Here is a 22,711-nt window from a genome sequence, read left to right on the forward strand (position 1 = left end):
TCTTCTCTAAGCCACTGCATTAGCTTTCTAGGGCTGCCATGACAAAATACCACAGACTGGGGGGGTTTGAAAACAAATTTATTGTCTTACAGATCTGGAGACTGGGAAGTCCAAGATCAAGGTGTCAGCAGGGTTGGTTTCTCCTGAGGCCTCTCTTCTTGGCTTGCAGACGGCCGCTTTCTTGCTGCATCCTCACACGGTCTTTGCTTTTGTGTGTGCCGCATCTCTCTGTGTCCAAATTTCCTCTTCTTATGAGGACACCAGTCAAACTGGATCAGGGCTCACCCGTACAGCCTCATTGTACCTTAATCACCTCTTTAAAGGCCCTGTCTCCAAATACAGTCACATTCTGAGGGACCGGGCGTTAGGGCTCCAACACATGAATTATGCAGGACACAATTCAGTCCATAACAACAATTGGCAAATAAATTTTAGTTATTTAAACTTTAGAATTTGGCAGACATTTTATAGAAAATAAATGAAATGAGGTTTGTTGCTTGAAGGAAAGCAACTGGCAGTATACGTCACCAACAAAAAAATTCAAGTTTTCAATTGAAAATTAGAATTCCTGGAAAAATTGTACCCACCACTATGTCCCTGACGGTTCTTCAATACTTAAGGACTTTCCCATGAGATCACTGGTGATTTTGACGAATGTGCGGTTTGATATTGTGTTGTGAAATGTGTAGACATTTGGAAGATATGCATGGCCTCCGTGAGCCTCTGCTTTCCATGATGTTACAAAGTCATGCCTGAGTAAGAGACCATTCAAACTCCAAGACATACCAATGGAGTTTAGTGTAACAAGGTATGAGCAGTTAATTGGTATAGTTTTAGATTCCACGCTGTAAATAACCTTAAGAAACTAAACCTAGCACATTTTGGCATATTATCAAAGAACATCCACAATGACCTAAAAGGGCTACTAAGATGCTCTTCCTTTTTCCAACTACACATCTGTGTGAGGCCAGATTGTCTTCCTGTACTTCAACCAGAACAACACATGCCAACAGATTAAATGCAGAGCAGATACGAGGCTGACTGAGTCAAGCCAGACATTAAAGAGATCTGCAAAAATGGAAAACAGTGCCACCCTTCAGACTAACCTGGTTCTTTCTTTTGGAAAATTCTTTTTATTAAAAAATATTATTTTGTTAACATGTAATGGGTTTGTTATTTTATGAGTTAATAAAAATTTTCATATGTATGTTTTATTATTCAGTTTTAATTTCCAATATGGTAAATATCAATAGATATAACCCACATCAACAAAAGCTCCTCAGAGTGCTCAATAAATTTTAAGACGATAAAGAGGTTCTAAAACCAAAAAGTTTGAGAACCAATGATTTAGTCAACAGCCATTCTGTGAACATCTACTGTCTGCCAGACAGCGGGCACTCCACACCCACAGCCGGGCTAGAAACGAGAAAAGTCAGAGTCTTTGCCCTTCAGCAGCACACAGGGAGTGGAGGAGACGTTCCAGTCACTGGAGATTCATTTGTCTGCACGTCAGATGAGCGTGCACAGCCGTGGCTCCGGGAATGCAGAGCAGGTGCAGATCTTAACTCAGATGAGCCACGGTTTCTCTGAGGCCGCCCCTGACTCTCTTAGGGGAACATAAAAGAGCAAGATGGAATCACACGGGGAGACAAGACGGTCCAGGCTGAGAGCATCATGTGTTCACAGAACTGAGGTGAGAAAGCCGCCACGCTCACAAAAGAGCAAGTGTGTGTTTAACACAGCCGGCGTGTGGACCACACAGGATTAGTGAACAACGAGGCTCCAGGCCTACAAAATCAGAAAATAAACAGATGTTGCAAAATCTCTCATTTTTTCCCAGGAGCAGATGATAGCAGTTAACTTCTCCAGGTCACAGGGGAAATGTGCAGCCGTGGCCCAGCAGAGGGGACCCATCTTAGCTCTTCAAGCTAAAGCCACATGGAGCCTCGCCTTGGCAAACCAATTTTGCTCCATGCTAAGTAGACTTGTTAGACTTTTATATTCAAAGAAACACATATATTATGGCCTACAATAGATAATTCATGTGAGCTTTGGTGACAAAGCATGAAACTTAGGGAAATGTTCTGTCTGCAGCCACCTGCTTTGGGACTCGAGGCGCACCCCTCAGCCCCAGTCACTAGTCGTGCTCTGTGGAGAGGTCTGCCCAGCACCATGCGAACGCGGGCCAACGTCCATCCTCTGCAAAAGCCAGTAAAGTCCGTCAAGGGTCACACCCCAGAAGTGCAGCTTCATCATCTCGTTCTCTCACGTCTTCTCCCCCTATGCCCTGAAGTCGAGGTTATTTTCGTTCAGGCTTCAGCTGTGTTTGGTGTGTAGGCAGCTTCTGAAACGACTCGGAGGACCCCTTCCTCCTGGGGTTCACACCCTGTGTATCCCTCCCTTGAGTGTGGGCTGTACCAGTGACCAGCTTCCAACCAACAGACGGGATGAGATGGCGCTCCCAGGACGGGGCCATCCGAGGCTCTGACTCTTGTCCTGCCCGCGTCCTCTGCGGCCCCCTCACGTGCTCCCTCTCATGAACTCCAGCACCAGGTAAGGGACTCGGGAAGCCTCCAGCCACAGCGCTGAGAAACTCAGGCCCTTGCGCAGCCGCCCACAGGGAATGAATCTTGCCACAGCCACATGGACATGGATCCTCCCCAGCTGGCTTTCAGACTGGCAGCACCCCAGACGCGCCTTGATTACAGCCCCTGACAGACCCCGAGCCAGAGCACCAGCTGAGCTGCGCCAGATTCCTGACCCACAGAAACTGTTGTTAAAAAACATGGTGGTTTTATCAACAAAAATGTTGATAAAAAAACATTGTTTTGGGGCCGGCCCAGTGCTGCAGCGGTTAAGTTCACACGTTCCGCTTTGGCGGCCCAGATTCACCAGTTCAGATCCTGGATATGAACATGGCACTGCTTGGCACGCCATGCTGTGGTAGGCGTCCCACATAAAATAGAGGAGGATGGGCACGGATGTTAGCTCAGGGCCAGTCTGCCTCAGCAAAAAGAGGAGGATTGGTAGTAGATGTTAGCTCAGGGCTAATCTTCCTCAAAAAAAAAAAAAAAACATTGTTTTAAGTCACTACATTTTGGAGTCATTTGTTATGCAGCCCTCGGTAACTAATAGCTTTTCTTTTGTTATGTTATAAATTGATAAAATTGTCTTCACCTTTGATAAAAGATAAAAAATTCTGTGCCTCGCCAGGCTGAGTGCTCCAGAGAATGCAGGGGGCCAGGACTGGAAATCCAGTCCTCAGGAACAAACGCTCACGCCCATCGTCTTTCTCCAAGGCGTACTAGGGAATTTGGTTTTTGACATGCATTACCTCCCACTCCCGCAATTACACCAAGTCAACAAAGCTGTGTGTTGAAGTCCCTCCATTCTCAGAGCTGTTACGAGCCTCTTGAATTCTCTAATCTCTCTTCTTTCACCTTCAAAAATTCAATAAACATGCTCCTGCTTGTCAGAGCTGACATCTCCCCCCACGGCAAGGAAGGCTCTGAACTCACGGCAGATTTTTCTGTCTTGGTTTTTCCTATTCAACGTTCTATCCTTCTGATATTTGCTCTTCCTGTCAGTGCCCGTGTCTAGAGTATGGACTCATAAACAGCATTTGCCCTATACCTCTGCTCTTCCTTTAGGGTTTTCAAATTTAGGCTGGATCTGGGTATGGCAGGCAAATTGGATGGCGGCTCTGTGGGAGCGGACATGGGACTCAAAACTGGATGGTGCCTGGGGTCAGCCAGCCTTCCAACCAAGACAGACCCCAGAATCGTTCTTGGAGGCAGTGTTAGCCTGAGTCCTTTGAGAACTGGACCCTAACATGAGGTTAAAAATGGGAGGGGAATCACCTGTGAGAGAAAATGGGGAGAGAGTCCGAAGAGGCTGGGAGAGCCATCAGACCTCAATGTGAGTCTCCCCGGAGTGACGGACAGAGGGAAGGAAGGGTGGTGGAAGCATCCTGGACCACTGTGCGGCCCAAGGAGGCTTCTCTAAGCTGCCCAGAGTCTGCAAGCCAAAGCTGGCGGTGAGCACAGTGCTGGGTCTCCCAGGAACGGGGTGGCCTCCATACCCCCGCCACACCAGGCACTGGCTGGGAGCAGAAAGCACGGAATCAGCACACTCACAGAAACGGGGTTCAGGGTGCAGCCGCTGGAGCCCCGGGTCAATGACACTTCTGTAGCAGAGGTCTGCACGGAGCATCCTCACGGCCTCCACAGGGGCACATGGCAACGAAGATTCTGGGAGCAGCGGGGCAGGGCAGCGGGAGTTAGTCTAGAATGAAAGCACCTTTCTAAGAAGTTACACTCATAGTTTTTCTTGGTCTTTATTGAAAAAATATGATCTTTACACTCTCATCAAAGAAACAGAACTGTGACATGTTTCATGATTTATGAAGCTCATTTTCTGCGTTATCACATTTCTTATTCATTCATTCCTTCCCTTCTTCTATTCACTCAGTAATACTTCTGAGAGCCTAACTGTTCTGTTCACTAGAGAATCAACAGTAAATGAGACAGCCATGGAAACAGAGTCATGCGCCGCTTAAGGACGGGGACACGTTCTGAGAAATGCGTCATTAGGCGATTCCATCACTGTGTGAACATCACAGAGTGTGCTTACACAAACGTAGACAGTATTGCCTACTACACACCTAGGCTAGATGGTACTACTCTTACGGGACCACCATCATCCATGTGGTCCATTTTTGACCCAAACATCATTATGTGGTGCACGACTGTATCTTGTTTTAGGAAAGATGGACAATAAAAATGTGAACAAAAATGAAGATGAAAATTGCTGATGGTGATAATACCTTAAGGAAAAGAAAACCGGAGGATGCTAAAGAACGCCTTTTAGGAGAAGAGGAAGGGAAACTATTATGTTCAATCACGTTTTCTGCCACTTGCTTCTCTCGTCCCTCAGACTCTATTTTGGAACATTGAGGCAGGACATCTAACCTGACTCCAGTCTGTTTTCTTCCCTGGCATAAACACCGGCTTACACTATTCACTCCAACTTCTGCCTTCCCTGAAAAATGTCACTGCTGGCAATTCACACCCCTGAAATACTGTGACTTCCCTGTACATCCCTCTATACGCAGGGGACAGGGCTGGTCCTGCAGTGATGAAGACACATTTCTTCTGGGTTAGTAACTCCTCTAATTTGTCTTGGCCATCCTTACCTTTTTCCCTTTAAAAAATAAAACCCCAAACAAACAAGGGTCAAACAAGCCATGTGAGAGTAAAGCCTACCGGGTGACACCAGTTCTGGGAACAGCAGGCCCTCCCCCGATTGACTGCAATCATTGAGCATTAGCCACACAGCTAGATGAGGAGGAATTGTGCAGTGGCCAGAGTGCTGGGCTGGAAGTCAGAAGGCCTGTATTTTTCCCCAATTCTATCATTAACTAAAAGTCCAATCTCAAATAAATCCCTTCCTCTTTGATTCCTGGCACATAATAAGCACTTTATACATATTGTTGAATGAATGGAACAGGCCCTTAGGCAATCACTTTCTGCATCAGCTAGAATATAGATCAATGAGCTGTAACAAAGAGACCCCAGAACACAGTGGCTTAAATAAGAGAGGTTTATGTCTCTCTGATATGACAGAATAGTGGTAAGGAGGGGACATTGACAGCTCTGCTCTATGAGGTTACCCTGGCACCCAGGGTCCCTCTCCTTTCTTCCCGCGGATCCTCTTAGGGTGACGCTGCATGGTTGCTGCTGGCTCAGCAGTATCACATCCAAGCACCAGCCAGAGGGAAGAGGGAAAGACAGCGGAAAGCAAGCAGTTTCCTTTTAAGGGGGCAACATGGAAGTTGCACACTTCTGCTCCCATTCCATCAGCAAGCATCTGACCACAGGGCCCCAGTGAGCTTCAAGGGAGGCTAGCAAATGTGGCCTCTAGCCGATTAGCCAAGCCCCCCGAAAGCACCTGTGAAGTAGGAATCGGGGGAGCCTCTTACCAAAAGGGAAAAGGAGAGAATGGACACCCTTGGACATTTAGCAGTCCCTGCTACCCCTAGGACAAGATTCCATACTCAAGGCCATCATTCAGTAAGGAGTGAATTTTATTGTCATGCTCTATTTTAATGTTATTTTGCTTTTTTCCCCCAGAATTTTTCATTGATTCCAGCTTTTAAACCCACTATTGGCCTAAACCTAATGCCTTTGGACCTGGGTGTTTTAATATGAGGTCCATGCTCCCACAGACCTCCAAGAGAGTCTTAAAATTTTTTATGAAGACTTTTTTAAATTGGGGGTTTTCCTTTCAATCAGAGGCTTAAAATTGCATTTCACCATCCTCTGCATCATTCTAACGATGGCACATAATCAAATCATGCCATGGGATCCCAGTGGCTCTGTTTGTTACAGTGGCAGAGATGTAGACAGCACAGAAATGTTAGGTTCGCCCCAAATTAAGGCCAAGTAAATTAATAGTGTACTGCACAAAGGGGGTTTCCATCGCAGTGCAAATAGAGAGAAACGATGAAAAATTGGGTCATCACATGACACCCAGCAGGCTAAGCAGGCCGAACTTAAAAGAACTAATGAGCAGCAGTCAACACCACGTGCTCACTTGAGAGGAAATTTGGTTTCAGCAAAACAACATCCTCCTTCCCACTAAATTAATGTTGTTAAATTGAATCACGTTGGTTTTGTAGCTTTGTTTGAATTTAACTTGCATTGAACTGAATCGTGTTGAACTGAATTGAACCCAGTTTTGGTTTTATACATATATCAGAGCCACAGGGACAAGTTTATAGCATTATGATGAAACATTTGCGGTGAACGCTGGGAGGAAGGTAGGAAGTGTCTTCTTCTTTCAAACGGGGCCATGTGGTACTAAAGTGTAAAGAGCAGAGTAGTCATGAGTGGTTCTAAAGGCTGCGAGTAAGTGCCCCCTCCTCAGAGCGACTCTCTCCTACACTGCGACTCTGGCAGACCCTAAAACAGTTCTGCCCTGGTGACACCTGCTCTAGATCTTGTCCTAGCTCCCGACTCAACCTCCACGGCTGCTCTGTTCTTGCCAGCTGCAGAAGAACAAACCCGGCATTCTCTAACATGTACAGCATTTCTGAACCAAAGAAATCTTGCCCAAGAGGGGGGGTGGGTGGCCCTCTGGTGCTGCTGACTTCCTGCTGGGTAGCTGACTTCTGCTGCCTGGGGGGACAAGGAAGTGAAGAGTTCCTTTCTTTGCCTCCTGTCTAACCCGTGACTGCAGTTTCGAGGGTAACTATATGACAAGGGCAATAAACATTGCACCCCCCTGAGGCAATGGAGTAGAAAGTGACATCTGCGGGGCTGGGGAGCGGCGCATCCACCCGTCTATCTGGTGCTTGGAGATCCTCTGGGACGAGAGGTGCTATATACTGTGAGTTATGGAGACGCTTAATCAACCCTTCTCCCACCGACTTGTGCCCTATCCGTGATTTACTGACACCTCTGTTTACCTACAGGATAATGATCCTGGTGGACGAGAGTAGGAGGAAATAAACGACTTGGTGGGTGATGAATTGTCCTGGCGCAGCACAGGGTCCAGGACCAAGATCATTATTTCTATTGTATGACAAGAAAAAAAGAAGGAACAGTGAAGCAGTGTGCATAAATAACAGGAGAAAGATTTCCTCGCTGCTCAGGAAAGTTCTGCTGTTCCGTTCTTTTCAGACCACCTGACAGGGCTTAGACCATAGTCTGAATTCTCGTCTCTCTCCTGAGACTTCAGAACTGATCTGAGCTAATCCATTTGGTAGGGAGCTGGGGAAGTCTGGGGATCGTGCCCAGCCCTTTTGCTGCCAAGCACAAGGGGAGCATGGCCTTGCAACTTTGCCCTTTCTGGAGCTCGACAACACCTGCCGTCTCTTAGGAGGCAGCTCTGGGCTCTGAGAACAAGAGACAGCAGAGAAGAATATAAATTTGGATTGGAGGAAAACTCTGAGAAAGGACAGTGCCATAGGCAGGAAAGTTCAGGGCATACAACGGCATCGCCTCTCAGTACTTTAAATAACAAAATTGAGCATTTAACCCAGTTGTTCTAAATCTCACTACATATTAGAAACTCTTCACTTGAGAGCTTTAAAAAAATGCCAGTGCCCAGGCCTCACCCTAGACCAGTCACAGCAGGGCTCTGGAGAGAGGCCTGGGCACCGGAACCTTTGTGAACCACGGGTCTGATGGAAACGGGCTTCCCGAGCCTCTGAGGGAACCGTCTGGGAGGCTCGGGGCATGGATTCCATCAGGGAGTCAGTCCCTGATCAGCCTCAGGAGAACACCCGGGAAGAGCAAAACACAAGCTGCTGGCGGGTTGTCCCAGCTCCAACATCACTGCTTCAACAGGGGAAATAAGTCTCTAAAGAGGGAGAGTGGCTCGTGTTAACTGGCCTGGAGTGTGATAGCCGCCGGCTCTGCCATAAATGCTTTTTGATAGCACCGAGTACTTGACCTTAAGCCCAGCACTTGATTCAACCTTGACATTTACCATAATTAAACAAAGAAGATTTTGCTCATTAAATATTATTTCTGTCTCTTGGACCATGAACTGAATTGTGAATGAGATTCTCTTTCTGGCAATGCAATGGCATGACCCTCAGTTCCTTGCAGCTGGTAGCTGCTACAAGCCTCAGTGTGCCCTCAGCTGGAGGCTGCGGGGAGGCTGGCATTTCCCACAGGCTCCCTTGGCTACTGTCAGCTACTGAGAAATGTCACAGAGGCCGCATTCTCCAAAGGGAGGATGGGTAGAGAGCCATCCCCATTCTCATGGAGGCGACATTTAGCTCCCTGGAATCCTTACTCACCGAGATGGCGGGGTGATCTTTTTGGCAATATCTGCCAGGTTCACAATGAAACACTCAACTCCCTCCTCACCCACAGCAGGGAGCTTCTGCACGTATCACCTCAGTCCTCTGCCATGATTGAGTAGACCAGAGGCTGGAACTCACTCAAGGTGGGATGATCAGAGTACCTTCCAGAAGAAGCAGAAGCAGGTCTCCGGGGCAGAAGAAGAATGGAACAGAGGAGGTCAGGAGCAAGAGACCCAGGATGAATGTGGCCTGCGTTCTGCTTCCGGATCCTAGACCTGTCCCAAGGCCCCATTCTGTTCCTGCTGTTGGCTTCAAAAGACACTCCTGTGCCTTATAATAAACCCTCCCTTTAGGCAAAGCGAGCTTGAACTGGTTTTGCTACTTATAAACATGACCTAAGTAAAGCAGGTGGGGACCATCCCTTCCTGCCTCTTCCTCAACACCGCTTACCTGCCCTCCTTTCTTAGCGTGGCGTGCAGGCGCCAAGTCAGCCATTTCACACCAAAATCCAGTGTTATCTCTAACTCTCTGGAAGCCTCACCTGCGGAGATGTGGTTTTGGCAATATCTTCCCAGTTCATGATGAAACCCAGAACTCCCTTGTGGTGGTTAATTTTATGAGTAACTTGGCTGGGCCAGAGTGCCCAGATGACCGGTTAAACATTATTCTGAACGTTTCTGTGAAGGTGCTTTTTGGATAAAATTAACATTCAAGTCTGTGCACTCTGATTAAAGCAGATCACCCTTCATAACCCCCCAATCAGTTGAAGACCTTACTAGGACCAAGACTGGCCTCCCCCAAGCCAGAAGGAATCCTGCCTGCAGACCGCCTTTGGACTCAAACTGCACCTCCCCTGGTCTCCAGCCTGCCGGGCTACCCCTCCCAGATTTTGGACTCGCCAAGGCTCCACATTCACATGAGCCGATTCTTTAAATTCAATCAATCTCTCTCTGTACATATATACGTCTATGGATGTATAGAGATAGCTGCAGATACACACATCTATAGATATATGTGTAGATAGATAGATATAGGTATAATGTTCACGCATCCCGTTGCTTCTGTTTCTTCTGGAGAACCCTAATTCCTCCCTCCTCATCCACAGAGGTGGGTCTCTGGCTATTATTATTACTACTTCCTCCTTGTATTTATTTGCAATGTTTTGGCCTTGATATTAACTGGCGATAGGGAGCTAGTGTGGCACAATAGAGTGGACACCGGCCCCAATTCAACTACTTCATGGCGTAATCTTGGGCAAGTCGCTCGCTTCTCTGGGCCTCCTCCTAGATTATAGTAGGAGATTCCGAAGGGCTTTCCCAGTTTCAAAACCCACAAAGGGGCCAGAGCCTCTCCGTGAAGGGTGGGCCAACACCCACTCTGCCGGCCTCCACCAAGGCTTGGGACATACAGTCTGAGGTGGCAGTCCCCTTTTCCTCTGCATTTTTTCTGTATTTCCCCTTGTTGGAAATCTGGTTTCTTTCCCTGTAGTCCTTCAGCCATCTGGGGCCTGGAGAGGGGAGGGGAAGGCCAAAGAGAAGGAAGAAGGATGCTGTGGAGACGGTTCCAGTCAGACAGAAGGGAGGTGCTGGAAGCATTTCCAGGGAGGAGGAGCTGAGAAGACGGGCGGAAGGAGATGGAAGCAGGTGAGACACAGAGTCCCGACCCCCCTCTCCATCCAGATGGAAACCTCCAGGCTGGGGGCGGGGGGGGGGGGTGGTGTGAGGGCGCACTGGGACATCAGCTCAGGTTTGGAGAAATCTAGAGAGGCCGTGGCTGGTGCTCTGCCTCCCCAGCCACCTCCTGAAAGAATCAGAAGCCTCCTGCCTTTCCAAAGGGTGCTGTGTGCATCGAGGGGTGGGTGCTGTCCAGCAGCTCGGTTGAAGTAGGTGCCTTTATAGACAGGGCCTGGGGTAGCCTCACCCCCACCCCCACACCAAGGCTCTCTTGGCTTCAGCAGAGCACAGAGAAGATCTGGAGAGTTCTCAGGAGCTGGTGAAAGGGATGGTAAAGGCAGTTGAGAACTAAGAACTGAGAAGCCTGCCTGCATGGGCTCGCTGAGACGCAAGATGGAGAAACCCTGTAGCAGAGGCCACAGGGAGGTCAGGCCAGGTCTGGGGGGTCTGATGGAAGATGTGACCAAGTCTCAAAGAAATAGCAGAACCAGCGAAATCCCATGGGGGCTGCAGACAGCAGGGGGAGGCAGCTGAGCTGGCACTCGCAGACTGAGAGGACATCCCCCAGCTACACCAGGCTTCGCTCTGACGCAGTGAGGCTGCGGCCAGAAGCCGAGGCCCAGAGGACCACATGCAGGCAAGGGGCCCCGCCGCTCTTCCGCGAGGATGCCTAAGGCTCCCTTGCCCTCCACCACAAATGCCATCTTGGGGAAGAGTAGAGAACAACTTCTTAAAAAGAGAAAACCAGACCTGCTAGGAAACTGAACTTCAGAATATTTACCCAACAGGGACCCTTGAGCTGGAAGAGATTGAGAGCTCTTTCATTGGCATATCTAGTTTTTGTATTTTTCCCTCTACTCTTGTGAGGCTTCAGGGCAGACGGAGATGGCTATTAAGACAAAGGAAGTTCCTTTTTGGTTTTGCACGCCTGAACTATAATGTGCAAAGTCTGGCCCCACGGCAGCTGCAGCAGAGGGCTGGGGTGGAGAGGCCTTTCTTGCCTCCATGCCTTGGAAGGGGAAGCGTTCCCTCACCTCCACCACCACCACCACTGGGAGAGAGAAAGTCAGAAACAGTCCCAAGGACACCAGTTACTTTTAGCACGTGATTTGCTGTCCCTAAGGAGCCATCGTTATGATAACACGGCAGCCAGAAATATGAGAGCTGAGTTTTAGAAAGATGGTTTGCATTTCTGCCTCCTCCCGCTTATCTAGCAGGTTGCAGAGAAAAGAGCTGGGAGAGGCCCCGGGAATCCAGTTTACGGGTGAAAGAGCTGAGCCAGGACGCGGTCTTTCCCAGCTGCTGAGAGACCAGCCGAGGGGTCAACTAGGAGAGTGTACCCTTGCTCCTGTTTTTGTCAGCCTACTTACCTGTTACACTAGAACATTGCAAGAGCTCTTAGAGCTGAGGGCTATGACAACTGGTTTTCAGAAGGGAAACCAGCCTTGCCAAGTCAGTGAGAAGAAAGATTGGAGGGTAGCCAGTGGAAACCGAACTTGTGCCTCTGCGATGAGTATGGCACGGCTCAAAGCAGCCTGGAGAGCTGACCGTGCAAGCAGGGCTCCGCTCTGCTCATTCCTTACATCTTATTCCACACCAACCTCTTATCCCCTTCGCCCTGTCACACTGGCGCTTGGCTTTTCAGACCAGACTCGTTAGTTCTTTGAGAATTCTCTGAAAGTGATGTGTTTGTCCTAATACCGTCCCTTGCTACGTAGTTGCTAAAAATGCATTTCTAAAAACCAGGAGCTTTCTTCAACCACATCTCTACCATCCTAGCTATTTCTGTTCTTACTAGCTACTACAGAGATCCACGCCAGGGCTTGAGTCACAACTCCTCCCACCAATTCTGCAAATTTGGTTTTCGTGTGGCTATGGCTATTGCACACCAACAATGTGCCAGGCACAGTAGGAAGCATTTTAAATGTATCTCATTTAATCTTTACAACACTCACGTGAATTGAGTATTATGAGCCCCGTCTCACAGAAGAAATGGAGATGGAGAAAGGTAAAATTACCTTCCCAAGGTTTCAAAGTGAGTAATTTGCAAATGCAGCAGTAAAAAACCCAAGCCCACCTTTAATGAAAGCATGTGGTCGTTCCACTCTGGCGCACTGCTCCTTGTGTCTGCTCTAGCCACAAAGCTGCCTGTGGCCACACGCCACTGCCTCCGCTCCATCCCGCTGCTGCTGCTGCTGCTGCTGCTGCTAGAGAACAAGAACCTCTATGTAACTCTCAATTTTTCACTAGCATTTTTGTGGGAAGAGAATGATTTCTGGATTAAGCGCTAACTGAAAATGTCTCAGCCATCCCCAGAGATGCTGCATTTCTGTGTCCCATTATCAATTGCATCAACAACAACAGTGAAAATGCATCTGTGCTTGTGTAGGTTCAATACATACTCCTCTGGGGCGTCTATGCAAAGGATGAGCTGGAGAGAACTGAAACGTTTGAATGCTTATGTGCCAGTTCATATTACACTCCACTGCTGTCTCAGGAGACCCGTCCAAAATCAACTACCATGCAAAAATTACTTAGCCAGACTGTAAATACAAATGCAAAACCAGTAAATGCTTTCCAGAATTTCGTCAGCGTTTTTTAAACATCCTAATTGTTGGTTGTTTTGTAGCCAGCCCACATGCGTGATGAAAGCCTTTTCCAGCGTGCATCAGCCACGGACACTGGTAGAGTTCGCACTTTCTCTTTAGAACAATACCCTGGTTTTGTCCTCTGACCCTTCTGTTGCTTGTCATTGGTTATTTCTCTATCTCCTTCAGGTAGTTATTGCTATGTTCGTGTGCTAGTAATTAACCATGCCTTTCTCCCCTCCAGGTTCTGAAGCAACTGGGAAATATACAAAGGAATTAGACAGAGGTCCCAATAACAGTTGTGATGCTGGCTACCTGGACTCATGCATGGGGACCGATCCAGGGGCCTGAATGAATTTTCTACTCCTTCCTCTTTGAATCGCACTTAGCCCCGGTCACACAGCTGGACGGAGCTTTCCCTGGTGGGCTCACCGCATGGGAGAGGCGGCAGCAGGAGGAAGAATGTATGTGTACCAGCTTCAGGCCATCTAGCTCAAGAAAGAGAGCCACAGAGAGTGCAGAAGGCTGAAAAATACAGCTACAAATTCCTCCCATCCCTGCAGGTACGCCCCTCTGCAATGTGGGGCTGTCCTAGCTGCCACCAAGAAATGTAGTCTGTGCATCTGCTCTTTTAAATCTGGGCTGCCCTTGTGACTTGCTTTCGCCAATAGAAAGTAGTGGAGTGACATTATGTCATTTCTGAGCCAAGGCTAAAGAGACTGCATGCTCCTTTTTGGAACACAGCCACCTAGGGAGGAAGCCCCAGCTAGCCACGCCAGTGGCAAGGCCACGTGGATGAAAACCAAGTGCCCCAGCTGAAACCTCAGCCAACTGCTGGACCTGTGAATGACATCATCCAGGATCAGGCAACACCCAATCAACATGCCAGCTGACCACAAACACATGAGTGAGCCCAACTCAGACACAGAGAGCAGAAATGAATGGTCTCAACTGAGTCCTGCCCAAATTGTAAGCCCAGAAAATCTTGAGCAAATAAACTTGAAAATGAGCAGAGCATGCTCAGTAACTGCTTATTCAGCCTCACCAATCAGATAAGTCTCGCTGGTATAAGGGTGGTGTGGCTCTAGGATGGTTTTCTACAGAAACGGGGGAGTGGAGTAATACCCCCACCACGAATTATGATTTCTGCTCCTATCACGTATGCTGAAGTCTTCTGAAAGTCCAACAAGGGGACTCTTTAAACACTGACTCCTATTCAAGGAGCTAATGAAAGGTAGTGTGTTTCCTGTTGCTGCTGTGACTAATTAAAATATACTTGGTGGCCTAAAATGGCACAAATTAATTGTATTATACTTCTAGAGGTGAGAAGTCCACCACGGGTCTCAACGGGCTAAAATCAAGGGGTCGGCAGAACTGCATTCCTTCCGGACGCTCTAGGGAAGAAGGCTTTCCCTTGTGTTTTCCAGCTACTAGAGGCTGCCCACATTCCTTGGCTTATGACCCCTTCCATCTTCAAAACCAGCAACGGCTGCTTGAGTCTTTCTCCATGACTGACTCTTTGACTTCCCTCTTCCACGTTGAATGACCTTTGGATTACACCGGGCCACATGGATAAGCCAGGATCCTCTTCCCGCTTTAAAATCAGCTGATTAGCAACCTTACTTCCACCTGCAATCTTTGATTTCCCTTTTCCACATAATGTAACATATTCACAGGTCCCAGGTATTAGGAAATGGACAGCTATGCAGAGGGGGGTCATTATTCTGTCCACTGCAAACCGTGATCTCAGAGAGAGCAGCACACTCTGCAGTAAGGACTAACCCTCAGTTCTCTGCTTGCACCTCTCCTAACAGTTTCAAAGTACCTAAAAGTAGGGACAAGAAGAAGCCATATCTTTACGACATGTTTTGGAGTTGATCATGTAGGACAGAAATGGACCCGTGTTGAAAACAAAATACATTTTCTCTCTTGTTTCACTCTGATAGTCCTGAGAAGGTCAAGCTGACAAAGTGCCCGGCTTACCTCTCAATCATGTTGCCAATAACAACACTGAAATGGCGCAGGGGCCTTCAGGCTGGACCCTGTCAACAATACTGGCCTCACCGAGTAAGGGCAATCTGTCTCGGATTTCTGACGCAGTGACGGGGAGTGCCCTCAACCTCCCCTGGCTCCAGCAGTCTGCTGAGCAGGGAAGAGACGGAACGCAGCAGGCTCCCTCGCCAGAAGCCAGGAAGGAGACGGATGGACGAAAGAGTGCAGAACTCTTCTGCCCACTCGGCCGTTTCCTTCCTGTAATTGAATGCTAAAGGGATGACTAAAAAGAGGACAGTTTGTACCATGTAGGCGCATGGACTCGTCTCAGGCACCGAATGGTACAAGACACAAAGGGTCATCTCTACAAATGGGCCCCAGGCCCCAGAAATAAAGAAGTGAGAGTGGGAAGTACTAAATGCAGTACATTTAGGGGACGATGTGCAAAGTGAGAACATGGGTCCTTCCTGCTAACACTGCTCTTCTGAGCGTGTGTGTGGGTTTCAGGAGGACAGTCAAAGGCAAACACACAAGAGACCAGCAGTAGACCTGAAAATAGGGGACCCAACATCACGTCAATCAGATAATTTGACAATGGACCATGCAAAAGAAGTCCGTGCCGAGGCAGGGCGCCAGAGACACTGTGCGGGCTAAGGTGTGGGCTCTGGAGCGATGAAGGAAAGAGAGCGTGAGACCCACTTGCACCCCGCCCTGCCAGACAAGAGTGAGGACCTTGGGCGAGCTATTTAACTTGGTTTGGTCATCTACAAAATGAGGATAAAGATAACACTTGCCTCATAGCATCCTGTGGCAGACTGTTACATTGAATGCCCCCGATGACTCCCCCTCCCAGGATCCACGCCCTTGCGTATCCTCCTCCCACATGGACGCTAGACTTCACCACGTGATTCGCTTTAATGTCCAACGAGCCATCATCAAATGGAACACCAACCAGGCCAAGTGTTTGCACACCAGGGCTTGCCCTCTTGGAGTATCACTACCACCATCTAAGAAACCTTAGATATCTTGCTGGGAAAGCCACGTGGAGGAGAACCAAGATACCCCAGCTGGTGGCCCGAGCTAATCACCAGATACGTTGTGACCACCAGATGGTCACCATCTTGTACCATTCTATCCTAGCTGAGCCATATAGGCAGGTGACCACAGTCCACGAGTGACCCCAAGCAAGACCAAAGAATAACTTCCAAGCCCAAATTGTAGAATGCCCATCATATTTGTAGAGACAACTCTTTGTATCTTGTACCATTCAACAGATGAAATGAGTCCAGCACCCACCTGGGACAAATCGTCCTCTTTTTAATCATCCTTTTAGCATTCAATTACAGGAAGAAAATGGCCAAGCAGGCAGAAAAGTTGTCATCTTTCATCCATCTACCTCCTTCTCCAGCTTCTGGTAAAGGAGCCTGCTGCATCACTGTGTTTACTGCAGAATAAATAGTTGTTTTAAATGACTAAGTTTCGGGATGATTTGCTGTGTAGCAACAGTCAAGTGATACAGGCTGTTGTTAGGATGAAATCAGATAATGCAAAGTGCCCAGCACAGTTCCTGACCCAGACAGTGCTCTGTATCTGGTGCTGACCAGCTTGCCTCCAGACCATGTCAACCCAGTCCTACCTTTCATGTGTTACCCAGCCAACTGCAACCACCTTAGTCCATCCTGTACACCCGCCGCCCCCCAAAAAACCAGCACCAAGTCATGGGAAATCATCGTTTGAATTTTGTTTCCTATTTTTTTCAGTGTTTTAAAAAATTGATTTTTAGGTACTAAAGCAAAATAATTAAAAATCAGATAGTGCTAAAAATCTTTAAATGAAAACCAAGACTCGCTTGTCCTATCACTCCCACCCCCGAACCCAATCCCTCCCCATTTTAGGAGGCCGCATTACACTCACACCAAAACCAGGCCAGCACATTGCAAAAGATGAAAACCATGAACATAGATTCAAAAGTCCTTAACAAAATATTAATAAATGGAATCCAACACCATATAAAACATATAATACATCATAACCAAGTGGGTTTTATCCCAGGAATGCAAGGTTAGTTCAACACTAGAAAATCAGTGGACGTAATTCACCATATCAAAACCAAGAGCACTCCTCAATAAACTTCCTCCCACAAATCTCCGTCTCAGAATCTGCTTCTGGGAAATCCAACTTGAGAATATACACTAAGTCAATACTGTTGGCTTAAGCAAGCACATGGCATGATTTGATTTATGTTTTAGGAAGAGTTTTGGCAACACATATCAATGTGGGGAAGAAATTAGGGGCAAAAAGATCCATCAGGAAACTTGCAGATAAAGGAAGGTAAGAGATTGGAGCAGAGCAGTGGGTCAGAGAGGATGGAAAGAAGGAGGCAGATGTGAGGCTGAGTGGGAGGTAGCATTGACAAGACTTGGAGACTAACTGAATGGGGACAGAGCTGGAAAGGAAAGGAGAAACCCAGACAACACTGAGGTTCTGACTGCTGACAACTCTGTGAATGGTGATGTTCTTACCAGGACAGAAAACCCAACACAGAAGGTAGGTTTGTGGAGGAAGCTAGGAATCCTCCCCTCAGCCTATGAAGTATGTTTCCTAGCTTGACCTCTCTGAACCTTTGATTGCTCGTGTGAAAGCGATTTCACCCAGGACACACACCCTGTGCAGAGCCCAAGGCCCGCCGTCATCTGACCCCTGTCTGTTCCTCCAACCTCTTCCCCTCCCCCTCCTTCCCCCTACCCATCCACACGACCCTCCTTCTGACCTCAAACCTGGATGATTTGTTCCCATCACAAGGCCTTGGCCTTCGATGATCTTGCGGGGAGAGCTTCCCCCAAGATCTGTACATGGCTGCCTCCTTCTCCTCATTGGGGCGTCTATTCATTGTCACCTACCATGGAGGTCTTCTCTGACCCTCCCAACTAAAACAGCCCCTCCCACCACGCAGTCAACTACCTCACAGGACCTGTTTTATCCTCTTGATGGCACTTAGACTCGCCTTAACTTATCTTCTTTGCTTTTGCTGGTGGTACCCACTGCTACTGAAAGTAGGCCCCTTGAGCACAGGGACCCAGCTTTGTCCACTGCTGTTCTCACAGCAATGGAACACTACTTGGCACATAATTGGCCCTCAAGAAGTACACACCAGGGGCTGGTCCAGTGATGCAGCAGTTAAGTTCACACGTTCCGCTTCTTGGCAGCCTGGGGTTCACCAGTTTGGATCCCGGGTGCAGACATGGCACCGCCTGGCAAAAGCCATGCTGTGGTAGGCGTCCCAAGTATAAAGTAGAGGAAGATGGGCATGGATGTTAGCTCAGGGCCGGTCTTCCTCAGCAAAAACAGGAGGATTGGCAGCAGTTAGCTCAGGGCTAATCTTCCTCAAAAGAAAAAAAAAAAAGAAGTACATGCTGGAGCCAGCCCTGATGGCCTAGTGGTTAAAATTCAGTGTTCTCACTGTTTTGGCAGCCCGGGTTCATTTCCCAGTCACGGAACCACACCACCCGTCCGTCAGCTGCCCTGCTGTGGCGAGGGCTCACATAGAAGAACTAGAAGGACTTACGACTAGGATATACAGCCATGCCCTGGGGCTTTGGGGAGAAAAAAAAACAGGAAGAATGGCAACAGATGTTAGCTCAGGGTGAATCTTTCCCTGAAAAGAAAAAAACTTCTAAAAAAAAAAAAAAGAAGTGTACCCTGACTGACCAGTAGATAGCAGGACTAGCATTCAACCACGACAAACCAATGACCTCACGGACGCCAAGGGGACTTCCAGCGCTAAAACCGGAGAGAAACAGTGGCAAACCGGCAGAGCGGGGCACCCTAGCTCACATCCAGATCTCTTCATTCTCCGTCCAGTCTCAGTGCTCCTCCCTCTGCCCTGCCCTGGGATTCCAGGACATCTCACATGGAGTCAAAGACCTTGTGCTTTATATCAGTGCCCTCTGCAAAGGAGACAGACAACAAATACGCGTTGAGTGAATGAATGATGCAATGAAGGACTTGACTCCCTTAAGTAAAAGAGGAACAGAATGCCCTTCTGTTATGTCCTTGGTTTGAACCACGTGGTCCGGCTGCTCAGCAGCATCAGGCCGCGGGTCAGACCAGGCATCTCGACATCCTGCGCTGGGAGTGTTTTAGAGACCCCGGGCAGCTGGCTGTTCGTGCCCCATGTTCCCTGCACTGAGGGGCTGCTGGCCTCAGCTGTCACCAGGGGCCACCTCGAAGGAGCTCAGATAGGCTGCAGAGCAGGGCAGGGGAAACTGAAACAGAACCCAGGCAAGGGACTCATACACTGGAAATCTGTTTCTCCTTGGGAATTTTCCTTCTCCTGGAGTGTGATGACCCCGTGCAGCCCTGCACACAGGGATGAAAGAGCGAGCGAAGCTGAGGTCGATCTGGACGGCCTCCTCTCATGTCAGCCTCAGCAAGGCTAAAACGGCACTCTCTGGTAATCGGGTTCGGAGCCAAGAGACAAGGAACAGGCCCTCTTGTCAGGACACAAAAAGACGCGCTCAAGGCCTCAGAGTCTGCAGCAAGAGAGGATGGGCGTGAGAACCCAAACAGCCTGAGTTTGAATCCCAGCTCTGCCACGGACGTGTGTGTGACCTGGGGCCGATTATTTAACCCCTCTGGGCCTCATCTGCATATTGGGATGGCCGCGAGAACTGGAGATGACAGGGCTAAAGCATTCGGCACGCAGCAGGCCCTGGCAAATGGAGGCGTCACGTTAGAGGTTTGCATCCAAGGGAAGCCGCATGGGCTGAGGACGGCGGGCGGTTCTGTCCCTGGACCAGGAGCCAGCGTTAATCCTGCCTCGCGGCACAGCTGGCTTCGGCAGCCTGGGGGAGGCAGGAGGAACCGGGCTGCGGGTTTGGGACGCTCTCAGTGTAGACTGACTGAACGTCCTCTGCCCTCCAGGGCCAATTCCTGCCTTTCGTGTAGATTTAACAGACTCGAGTTGAACCAGATAGCTATTAGACTTTAAATAAATCGTGACCAGCCAGAAATGCTACATTTACGGCGGATTAGAATGGAGAGAGGCCGCCTCGGGTGCGTCTCTGGTGTATCTGGAGCACAGCTTTGAATAATTAATTTGCCATTTTGATAATGCACAATGACCGGCCAAGAATCCTGCGTTTGCTCAGTGCTAACTTAGAGGCAAACAAACAAAACCTGAGTCAATAATTACCTCCCGGTTATTAAAAGCTCCTCTCCCTGGGGATCAGTGTGGGAGGCGCAGGCAGCGGGGAGGCTGAGGGACAGACAGGCGGCTCTTCACAGCCAGACCCTGCTCAGGCGGGTCAGTACCAGGACAGTCTGATGTCAGTGCCAAAGAAACCACTGGGACCTCCACCAACGTCGTACCACCCCTGTAGCGGAACATTTGCTTTTTGCTTGGGTCTCTGGAAGTTATTTATTGCCCAAAGATGGGGCTTAGAGGCAGGAAAGATGTAGGCAGTGGTGGGGATCCCGCCGTCAGGACCCCTCACACCAAGAATTACGAGAATTGACTACAGCCCTATGTTGTAGCTCACTACACAGTACAGATGTGAACAGTATGGGTTTAAAAAGCAAATAATTAGGACGCTATTAACTGCACATAAATGCAAGCCCAACTCCAAACAGTTTAGACATCAAGGAAATTAATTCTCACCCAACAGGAAATTTAGAAATATGTAGGTTTCTGAGTGGGAATGGCTCAGCTGCATACAAGACAAATCACAAACAAGGGCGGCTTACGTAAGACAGAGGTTTATGTTCTCTCCCATGAAAGAAGCCCAGAGACAAACAGACAGAAGGTGGGATGGCAGCCCCACAGGCAGCAGGGACCCATGCTTCCCACACCGCCATCTTTAGTGCACGACTTCCACCTTCAAGTTAGCTTCATGTTCATATAATGGCTACCAGCACTCCAGCCATCGTGTCCTCATTCCAGAAGTAGGAAGGTAAAGAGGGGCAGGGCAAAGGGCCGCTTAACATTACATCAGCTACTTGCCTTGATAAGGGTCTCTGGAAAATGTGGTTTTGTATCTGGGTACATAGCTACATCCATCCATCAAGCAGAATGGACACTGAGAAGGGAACTAGCAATTTCTGTGGCTGGAGGCTTCTAGGACGGGTTAGGTAGTGACTCACTCCACCATCAAGGACCCAGATTCTGTCCACCCTGGCTCTGCCATCTTGGGTATTGGCCTAGTCCTCAGATTGGGAGCAAGGGGCTGTGCAGTAGTTCCAAATGTCTCCCTAGATGCGATAACATCTGGAGAAAGAAGAAGGAAACCACTCCTACAGCTCTCCCTCAGAAAGGAGAAAACCTCTCGAAAGCCCTCAGAAGACTTCCACTGGGCAGAATGAGGTCGAGGGGAAAAAACAGCCTCTCCTCCGGAGCTGAGGGTGCGGTCACACCCCTGCAGCACACGGTTTCACGGGGCAGCAGGGCGAGCTGGCCAAATTCAGGTTCTGTTAGGAAGGTCAAGGGGGCGGAGGAGCTGGGTTCAAAGACCAGCTCTACCACATTCTGGCTCTGGACCTTGGGCTGTGGAATTAATACGCCCACACCGGGCTTTCCGCCTCCGTCACGCGGCAGTAACCATGGCCACCTTGCAGGTGCTGCGAGGCTCAAAGGAGGGCACGCGCGTAAAGTTGTACGTGATTTCACAGCTCTGTGTAAATGAACTCTCCGTGCTCGTGCCACACCAGCAGGGCCATAGGTCTTTACTTCTCAAATAAATGAAATCCGGCGTAAGCTCCAGACACAGCAGCTTGGAGGGAACCCCGCTCATCACGCTCTTGAGGCTTCCCTTCCGCGGCTGACAGAGTCCAAAAAGGAGCTTCACCACGCTGTCACTTTCAAGCAGGAAGGAGTCCTGAGTCCCTCGGCCTCCTGCTTCCATTGCTAGGCTGCTTCTCACTACTTTAGACAATTAAAAGGAAAAAGAATTCCTACAACCGTGATTGAGCACGCCCTCCATGCTGTGACTCCAAGTGCCCCACAGAAGTGAAGGCGTTCGATGACACCGAGCTGGGGGTCCGTGGTGCCCTACATACCGTCTGGTGACACTCTTCCATGCTGCCCTGGGGTACCACTCGCCAGCTCCCTGCTCTTGCCGACACAGCCTTTGAAAGAGGGCATCCCCTCGGCTGACCCACTCTCTCAGAGGCAAGCAAAGCCTGGAGGCCCCTTGCCTAGCACCCCAGGACCTTAGCTCTTCACGCCCAGTTCTCTCGAGCACCCTTACAGTCATTCCCCTCCACAGCCCTGACCCATAGCCTCAGAGGGGCTATTCTAGAGTGCACCCAAGCATCCTCCTTGAGGAGCGCTCACACTCACTGTCCTGTTTCTCAGTTTGGAAAGTCTACCACCCTCCCATGGCCATTTTCCTCTCTCAGCTCCGTCCACCACTCCCCACACACCCACAAACACAGGCCATTCCTGCTCCATGATCCCAAACTAGAACTTGATGGCTCCCTAACATCCCTTCCACTCCTCTCCCATTGTGCGGCAGCCATATGGGGGGGAAGGTGAGTTGACACCACCACCCTTGTAACTGTGATTGACTCAGGTAACCAAGCCAATCAGCCAATCAGCATTCTCTAGCCAAAGGGACTCAGTCAAGAATGGACGTGAGACCCAGTCT

The 22,711-nt window shown here is 49.1% G+C and overlaps 1 long non-coding RNA gene across 2 annotated transcripts; it reads left to right on the forward strand.

Annotated features, from left to right (window-relative positions):
* Window positions 1-7,194: 7,194 nt before the first annotated feature.
* Window positions 7,195-17,199, forward strand: LOC139040740 (uncharacterized). Of its 2 annotated transcripts, none has more exons than XR_011495010.1 (3): window positions 7,195-7,389; window positions 8,886-10,458; window positions 13,321-17,199. It is a non-coding gene; the product is annotated as an uncharacterized lncRNA (long non-coding RNA). The 2 variants fall into 2 exon arrangements; XR_011495009.1 differs by having other exon boundaries at window positions 7,196-7,389; window positions 10,304-10,458.
* The last annotated feature ends 5,512 nt before the right edge of the window (window positions 17,200-22,711 follow it).

Source organism: Equus asinus, chromosome 17, assembly GCF_041296235.1.
Source record: "Equus asinus isolate D_3611 breed Donkey chromosome 17, EquAss-T2T_v2, whole genome shotgun sequence".
NCBI classification, from domain to species: domain Eukaryota; kingdom Metazoa; phylum Chordata; class Mammalia; order Perissodactyla; family Equidae; genus Equus; species Equus asinus.